The following is an 8884-nucleotide window of genomic DNA, read 5'->3' as shown; positions in this document are numbered from 1 at the left end:
ATGTGATTCGGTGTCAGCTATGCCACAAGTTTCAATTACTTACACAAGTTTTGTTTCTACCGACACTTCGGCAAAGCGTAGTAGATGGTTGGTTACTCAGAATCTGTGGGTTTGTAAACCTGTCCTAGTTCCTCGAACTCGTTGAAATCCGGTGAGTGGTGAGCGAATACGTCAGTGAGTGCCACGTTCTTTGGGAGGTGCTCAAAATTCTTTGTTGAAAGCTGTCTCTCAACTTTTCCGCAAGGACAAAGAAAAACTTATACCCCAAGAGTCTGGCTTGTCCAATCTGGATTTTTAAGCATCTGTCGCAGTTTGTTGAGCACTAATAAAGTCGATTTCAGGTAGAAATGATTCCTTGATGTCACAGAACACGGTTAGATTTCGCTTTTTTTGGTGGGTTCTTTGGAGTGGTCGATAAACAAACTGGACTTTCGAACCTTGGGTGGCTGGCCTGCCCGGAGGGCGTTGGGCGTATGACAAAGTAAGATAACTCCTAACTTGACGTGCACAGCATACTGGGTAATTCGCCAGTAATTACACCCAGTCACTGGGCACTCAGAATATGCGTATTAACGGCAGAATTTCCATAAGGCCAGACATTTGAACTATCCATCCATGCATATGCTCCTACTTCATAGAAAACGAAGTATCTCTCGCAAAACCAAATTAGTTTACAAATGGGTATATTTCACTAATTTCGTGCAGTTTAGTTTCTTTTGGAACACAATTTTGACGGAAACTCGGGGTTTGGTGAGCCTACCTGATGAGCCGCAAGAAGGGCGAAACCGGTCATGAGCTGTCGAGGAGCTTTCAGCAACCTTGAGTAGTACATTATGAATATGCACGTATCGCGATATCGTAGCAACTAAAACATGAGACGGTCTGGTGCAGGACATTCAGTTGCCTGGAGACATCACAAACGAGCGATTCAACTGGGTCCCAAAACGAAATTTGTTTGCAACTGAGTGTATTTCGCAGGGTTACCTCCCCTTCAGCCAACGGCTGATCTCAGTAAGCGAATCAGATGAAATCGGAAGATATTGCAGGGCGTAGTTGAATCAGTTGCCTGATATAACCTCAGGCACTGAAGTAAAGAACATCCATGTGTTTTGAGCATAGAATCTGTGATATCCCGGGATTCCTTGCATAAGTATCCTGACGAAGCTAGTACAGGGTGTCTCATAATAAACGCAAAATTTGATTGGATAATTTAACGTAGCCAATCAAAAAAGGATAACGGAATCTTTCATTATTAGTAGCCACATAAAGGTTTTGTGTACACGTGTTGGCATTTTCTTTGTTTACGATGGCTGTCGGTACGCGCATTGAAATTATGAACCTCTATTATTCCCTTGGTGAAAGCGACATCGCTGCACTTCGTGGTTGCAAAACCAAACATGGTCTCATCAAAAATCTTTTCACCGTGTCGACCAGTGCACGTTTGATTGCGAAATTTGAGTCCACTGGATCTGTATTGGATTCTCCTGGCAAAGGAAGAAAGTCTCTGAGTGATGAAAGAGCTCCCATTGTACAGAGTGCCATCGAGCAACTTCAGTCCCGAAGCACCATGGCATCTTTGTCAATAACTCAGGTGTCTCAGTTGACCGGCATTCCCCGCTCCAGCGATGAAGCAAATTTTTCTGTGGATGACATAATCAACAAGCACAATTGCGTGGCATGGCCCCGTGAAGCTCCTCACGAGTACCTCACCCAAAATCTCCATTCTCCTCAGCTCTGCGTGTGGATGGGATTCTCTTCAAAGTGTCTCCTGCGTCTCTTTTTCTCTGACGCTATGGTATCCGGCGACAGTTACCTCCATGTTCTACAGACGCATGTTATCCCGCAACTCAAGCAGCACAAGAAGTCATCGACCGTCTTTCAACAAGATGGCGCTCCACTTCACTACTTAAACCAAGTGAGAACTTACCTCCGAGAGCAATTTTCTGATGAGAGTCATTGCTCGTGGATTTTCAAACTTTTGGCCCACAAGGTCACCCGATCTCACACCTCTGGATTATTGGTTTTGGGAAATGATCAAGCCTCGCGTATATCATGCAAATAAACCGAAGAATATGGTGAGTTAAGAGCGAGAATTGAGCAGGAGTGTGCACGAGTGACGCTTGAAGAATTTAAACATGCTGTGTCTCACATCTCATACCGCCTCAAACTTGTTGTAGAACAAAGGGGCGGTTTCTTTCAACATCTTTTGTGATACCAGTTTATCCTTAGTAAGCCTTCATAATGGGCGTATGTTTGCATAAAAAATAATAAATGTTTGGATTGGTGTTGAAGTTTTAACATGGGTATAATTTTTTGCGTCTATTCTGAGACACCTTGTATATGCCAACGTGATTTGCACCTTGGAGAGGCTTCTGGTTTTGGGACGTCAGTTTTGTTTTGAAAGTTATGTTGGCACTTTGACATTTTGAAAGTATCGATCCACGTTGACCTTGAAACACATCTCCATAATCTACCCACTTACTTAGAACCAGATTCACGGCGCAAAGTCTGGTGGAGCGTTCGAGTAACCTTGGCCTCCAGGCTACTGTACACCAATCAAAAGACCTGTAAGAATGTATGGCCGAGCGGTTTGACTACTACTCATCTGTCATGTGCACCCAATCATTGGGTATGAATGGTCAAGTATGTCAGCCCGAAACGAACGGGAGAAGTAGCGATTGGACAAACTTCAAATGAACGAACTAGTACGGACCAAGCGGGCTGATTGAACCTTTGTAATTTCACTGAGTTAAACTATACACAAGGGTTGTAAAATCAAGAACTGGGCGTTGGTGGTGAATCAAAGAACAATCTAGGAGGCTGTGAACGATCTGGAATGACATAGCGTGAGACGACAGCTGTCCGTCCTTGAACACCGTTCAAATTAAGCGTTTTGGTAGGGCTCTTCACGTTAACAAACTGTTTTTTTGAAACTGGTATGTACTGACGCAATCGAACAAATGAAAACCTCGTTCAAAGTAGGCCCAGATCAAAGTCGCTTCTCAATTCTCTCAGGTAGGTGGCCAGTCGCTCAAATGTAAAACGGTAAACGAGGATTGAACCTAGATTGTAAAGTAAAGGCACTAGAACTTTAATGTAATATATCTTTTCTCGACTTATCTGTGGCCTGCGATCCGTTCTGTTCGCACATTTCCACATCCAGAATACCTTGGTTTCTCGTTACTCCTTTCAGATTTTGGGAATTATCACGACCAGTCTGACAAGGTCAGTGATTAGGGACTTGGTGATCTCGAATTTGGATGGCCACCGTATCCCATCATATGGGCTTTAACCTAATTGCACCCGATGGAATGACGAAGGATGAGATACCGCTAGGCTGACCAAGTCTAGACAGGAGTAAAAATGCCGAGCATGGGCTGGGACCACGAGGCTTCCTGTTAGTAGGTTCGTGCCCTGATCACCGCACCACCTCCAGCTCAAAACAAAATGGGTATGAAGATGGTGGGAATCTGCAGTTTACCACGAACTTCAACCAAGCACATTGGGGCAGTTTGATTCTTTAAACTCTCAAGCACACCTGTTGCTTAAAGTTCGTTTTCCACCCTGTCTTTTCATCATCTCATTTGGGTTTCTGAAACATCGTTTCCATAAACAGTTGTCCATGGAATTCAAGATCTCTACTTTCAACACAGCGAACAACCCACCGTCCTTTGAACTCGACAGACTGTCTTGGTGGGCAACCGTATTAGTTCTCAAATGGGGGCGAGATGCCTCGCGGTTTGGTATGCGCTTCACACCTGCAAAGTGTAAAGTGCTACTGCATGACTGGGTGGGCTCGAACCCTAGCCTCATGCTTGCGGATGAACCGATTGAGGTAGTCGACAAATTTGTCTACCTGGGCAGCTGTATCAGTCCCGGTGGTCTCGCGAAAGATGATATTTCCATCCGGATTGGGAAGGCCAGAGCAGCTTTTGCGAACCTACGTCACCTGTGGCGTAGGCGTGACATCAGCTTCTCTGTCAAGGGTCGAGTTTACAATGCTGCAGTGCGCTCCATATTACTATATGGATCAGAAACCTGGCCGCTGCGCGCCGAGGACGTCAAAAGACTTTCAGTGTTTGACCATCGATGTCTTCGGAGCATTGCCCGAATCTGGTGGGAACACCGGATCAGCAATTCTGAAGTACGTCGAATGGTATTCGGGAGAAATAACTCACCCTCGATAGATGAACTGATCACATTGCATAGGTTGCGCTGGCTTGGCCACGTGCTGCGTATGCCAGTCGACCGAATTCATCGAAGGGCTCTTTTCGCACAACCATGCGAAGGGTGGGAGAGAGCCAGAGGCGGTCGAACAATGACTTGGCAGCGAAGTATGGAAGCCATTACCAGCAAACTCAGCTGCACTGGTCACTGCCGTCTTCCTGGATGGGGACCCCGAGACGGGCCACATCAACGGTTAGAAACATTATCAGACATGGCCCAGTCGCGCCCTCAATGGCGCTCGTGCATCAAAGCTATTGCTTTCAATGCATAGCTCCTTTCCCGACCCCCCAGTTGACAGTCCAGTGACAGTGCTGGATTTATGCACCAATTTACCAGCTCGCGCGTGCAATGCGCAGCTACCTATCCCTCTCCCCCAAATCATCGGTGAACGAAACTGCGGCAGCTACAACCACTATACGACGAGTACGCGGTTCTTACAGCTGACAGTGATGATGATGGGGGCGAGATGGACCAAGTGGTTGGAGCGCGAATTTACTGACCGGAAGGTCCATGGTTCGAACCCGACCTCTGCTGCCTCTCGATTTACCCTGTCTAGGCTTGGGCAACCTGAGAGTATCCCAGCCCTCGTGCTTCCTTCGGGTGGCATGGCAGCTAGGCACCGAAAGGGTGCTACAGCTGAACGATTTTTTGTTCTCAAGCGGGTGACAAATCATCAAGGTGACTCTAGTCAAGAATAGCTGACGACAAGAATATTCCCCAAGAAATCTCACATTTAATACCAAAAATGGAAGTGGGAGTCTACAACACACTACAATTTAGTCCGGAAGATTTTTATCACAGAACTGCTTTGCTCTAACGTGGTTCAGCAAACCAGTCGATTTCAGTGCGCTCACTACGCATGGCGGTACACGGCCTATCGTCAAAGCATGTTCTGCTCAACTTTGCACTGCCGACAAAACCAAGGTGCACTGATGCACAAGCTCACAAGTGGAACTCGAAAAAAAACTACTCAAAGGACGTGTTTGTCTAACCGCCATACTGGTTAAAAGCATGCCTACATGTTGGTACCTATTGGGGCGATCGAATCGACATACTGTGATGAAAAACTATCAGATCAATCCCGCACCACACAGTGTACAACGCCGCAGAGCGGCAAGCTCAGGCCTCGTGTTGGAGCCATCAATGTGAATCCAACGTCCATCGCCTTGCTTAACCCGGCATTAGATCCCACGAGTCTGAAACAACTGGGGTTCGCAATTGGATGTTTGCAAGGGTTCTTCTAACGTTATTCTTTGTTTATTCAGAGTTTTACTGCACGAACAGTAAGATTCCACAGACTTCTGAACCCAATGCTATCAGAATAATGAATGCGCAAACAGGAGTCAATCATCTCGTTGGCACTTGTTTAGTGATTTAGTGACTTGCTTTCAACATCCTGATGATAAAGACGCTTTCTCTGTTTTGTTTATTTGTATGACACTGTTCTGTAATCCAAAACAGAACAGATACAGTCAGCTGCAGCGCGTAACTGCTCATCTATCTGTGATAGCGAGAAAAACGTAGCCAAATCGTTCGAGTGCTGAGTTCTTCACTTGCCTTCTGAGTGAAGGGATCGTAAGTTGATGAATATATACTCATTTGCAAACTAATTTCGTTTTTTGTGAGACTCACCTGGAACCCAGCAGAATCTCTCACTTGTGATGTCTCCAGGCAACTGAATGTACCGCCTCATGTTTCAGTCGCTTCGATACATGTGTATTTGTAATGCACTTCTCATAAGGTCGATGAATTTTCAGGTGAAAACCATTTTAGCGAGACGCGATTCTGCAGGCGGTGGGACCAGTTTAGGGACCGGAGCGCAACTAGGCGACGGAGATTGTTTTACTAAAATTTAGTGAAACCAGAAAATATGTGAAATCAGTTCGCAGCCCTTCGGCTCCATCGAGACATCAGCATTGCTAGGGATGACTCAGTGGCTAGAGTGCAAATTTACCGACCGGAAGGTCCATGGTTCGAACCCGACCCCTGCCGCATCTCGACTTCACCTGTCTAGATTTGGGCAACCTGGCAATATCCCAGCCCTCGTGCCTCCTTCGTGTGGCATGGCAGCTAGGAACCGAAAGGGTGCTACAGCTGAACGATCTCACTGGTAGGGACAGCGTTGTACTTTATGAACAAAACAAAGACAAATGCTCAGTCAGGTAAAAACGCTTGGAACCGATTGAATGGTCATCGTTTTCGAAAAAGTTTGGTGACAATCGGTAGATTCACTGTTGGGCGACGTTTCGCTTTAGGCATAAAAGCCTCGTCAGGCCAAGTGACCAGGTTACGAGGTTGGTCGAGATTGAAGGCGGAAGGAGAACCAATCAGCTAAGTCAAGCTAAATCTGCGTTGGATCTCGGCCCAGGGATTTTCGTGTGTTAGGGTGGGTGATCAAGTGTTGGGCCGATGGGGAAGCCCGCATAGGTTTGGGTCGGTTCACTTGATGATCCCTCTTGAACGCCATTTGCCCCAACCACTAGTTCATGGCGCTGTAAGAACTGTAACTCTTGAGGTAGACCACAGTTCCTAGAGAGCCATGGCCGCTGCAAGATCATCCAAGGCTGTCTGAGTTGGATCATTGGTGCCTGGGCAACACTGTGTGGATCTGGAGAGAAGCGACCCAGAGGGTTTTCGGAAAAGTACATTCTCCATCGATAGGTCAGCTGATCGTACTCCACAAGTTAGGCTGCTTAGGCCATCCACTTCATGTGCCAGAAAGCAGTTTGCCTCTTCGCCAAGCCCGATGTCGGATGGAGACGTTCGAGACACGGTCAGTCCTTGACTTGACGACGAAGTATCAAAGACCTTACCAGTCAACTGAGTCTCGTTGGTAAATGCCGTCTCCCCGGATTGGGACCGCGGGACGAGAGAAATCAACGGTTGACAACACATATGACTGCCTCACGCAGCCAGAGATGGTCTTGTATCAAAACTATCGCCCTGACTACGTAGCCACCCCGGACAAACAGAGCCATTCGACGTCAATCAACTTATTAGGTTGTTAGCTCCGACAAATAGTACTCGTTCCCTTGTTCTCCTCATCTCGGGCGAACGAAGTTAACTGTTGGACTTCAGTTCACCGTTTGTGAACTAGAAAACTGAACTGACCTGAAAATCCACTGAAAATGTGTTCTTCCTCTTATATGCAAACGAGGTGAGATGGACCAAGTGGTTGGAGCGCGAATTTACCGACCGGAAGGTCCGTGGTTCGAACCCGACCTCTGCTGCCTCTCGACTTCCCCTGCCTAGGCTTGGGCAACCTGGCAGCATGCCAGCCCTCGTGCCTCCTTCGCGTGGCACGGCAGCTAGGCGCCGAAAGGGTGCTACAACGCTGAACGGTTTCTGCAAACGAGGGTAGGTAGCTTATTCGCCCGCGGAATTCAACAGATATCTCGTATAGTATTTTACCGGGGCCCTTACCCGAGGGTTTGCTGCCACCCGACGAACCCTTACAGCGTGTAATTTTGAGTTGCTCGCTTCCGAAAGCAATAAACAACGCTGTTGGAGATTTGACCGAAAACCGGTCAACAAAGTGAACTTTGTGTGCTGTTGTCATAAAGTCACCTTTCCTGGGATTTCAGACCCGATAATGCCTTTATTTCCCGTTTCTTGAAGCTTGTCTACTAATCAAATGAAGACACGTCGGTTCCTCGGTGTGCCCAGCTGCACGTGACCTCGGATAGTTCGGTGGATGTCCAAACCATACATTGTCTCGGCTTAAAAGTGCATTTCGCAATTTGAGAAAAAGTGCATTTTGGAGGTCGTGTAAATCCGTCTGGAACTCATTGGTGATACATACGGTAGATATCCTTCGGCGGGTCCCAAGAACGATTTTTTCAAGCGGGACCATGTGACAATGTTTAAGTAGACCTTTGGTGTGACAAGTTACGGCTATTGTGTGGAATTTCGTCTGAACGCACACCATCTTCAAGTTTAGATGCAATTATCAAAAAACAGTGTAATATATTTAAGGGGTTGCCTCAACCCTAACATGGTCTGATTACGCGATAGTGTGGTTTACTTGTCCAACATCATCGTCATTGTCAGCTGTAATAACCGCGTACTCGTCGTACAGTGGTTGTAGCTGCCACAGTTTCGTTCACCGATGATTTGGGGGAGAGGGATAGGTAGCTGCGCATTGCACGCGCGAGCTGGTAAATTGGTGCATAAATCCAGCACTGTCACTGGACTGTCAACTGGGGGGTCGGGAAAGGAGCTATGCATTGAAAGCAATAGCTTTGATGCACGAGCGCCATTGAGGGCGCGACTGGGCCATGTCTGATAATGTTTCTAACCGTTGATGTGGCCCGTCTCGGGGTCCCCATCCAGGAAGACGGCAGTGACCAGTGCAGCTGAGTTTGCTGGTAATGGCTTCCATACTTCGCTGCCAAGTCATTGTTCGACCGCCTCTGGCTCTCTCCCACCCTTCGCATGGTTGTGCGAAAAGAGCCCTTCGATGAATTCGGTCGACTGGCATACGCAGCACGTGGCCAAGCCAGCGCAACCTATGCAATGTGATCAGTTCATCTATCGAGGGTGAGTTATTTCTCCCGAATACCACTCGACGTACTTCAGGATTGCTGATCCGATGTTCCCACCAGATTCGGGCAATGCTCCGAAGACATCGATGGTCAAACACTGAAAGTCTTTTGAC

The sequence above is a fragment of the Opisthorchis viverrini genome (genome assembly GCF_000715545.1).
Source record: "Opisthorchis viverrini unplaced genomic scaffold opera_v5_116, whole genome shotgun sequence".
NCBI lineage: Eukaryota > Metazoa > Platyhelminthes > Trematoda > Opisthorchiida > Opisthorchiidae > Opisthorchis > Opisthorchis viverrini.
The sequence above is the reverse complement of the archived record's forward strand: the minus strand, read 5'-3'. Positions refer to the sequence as shown.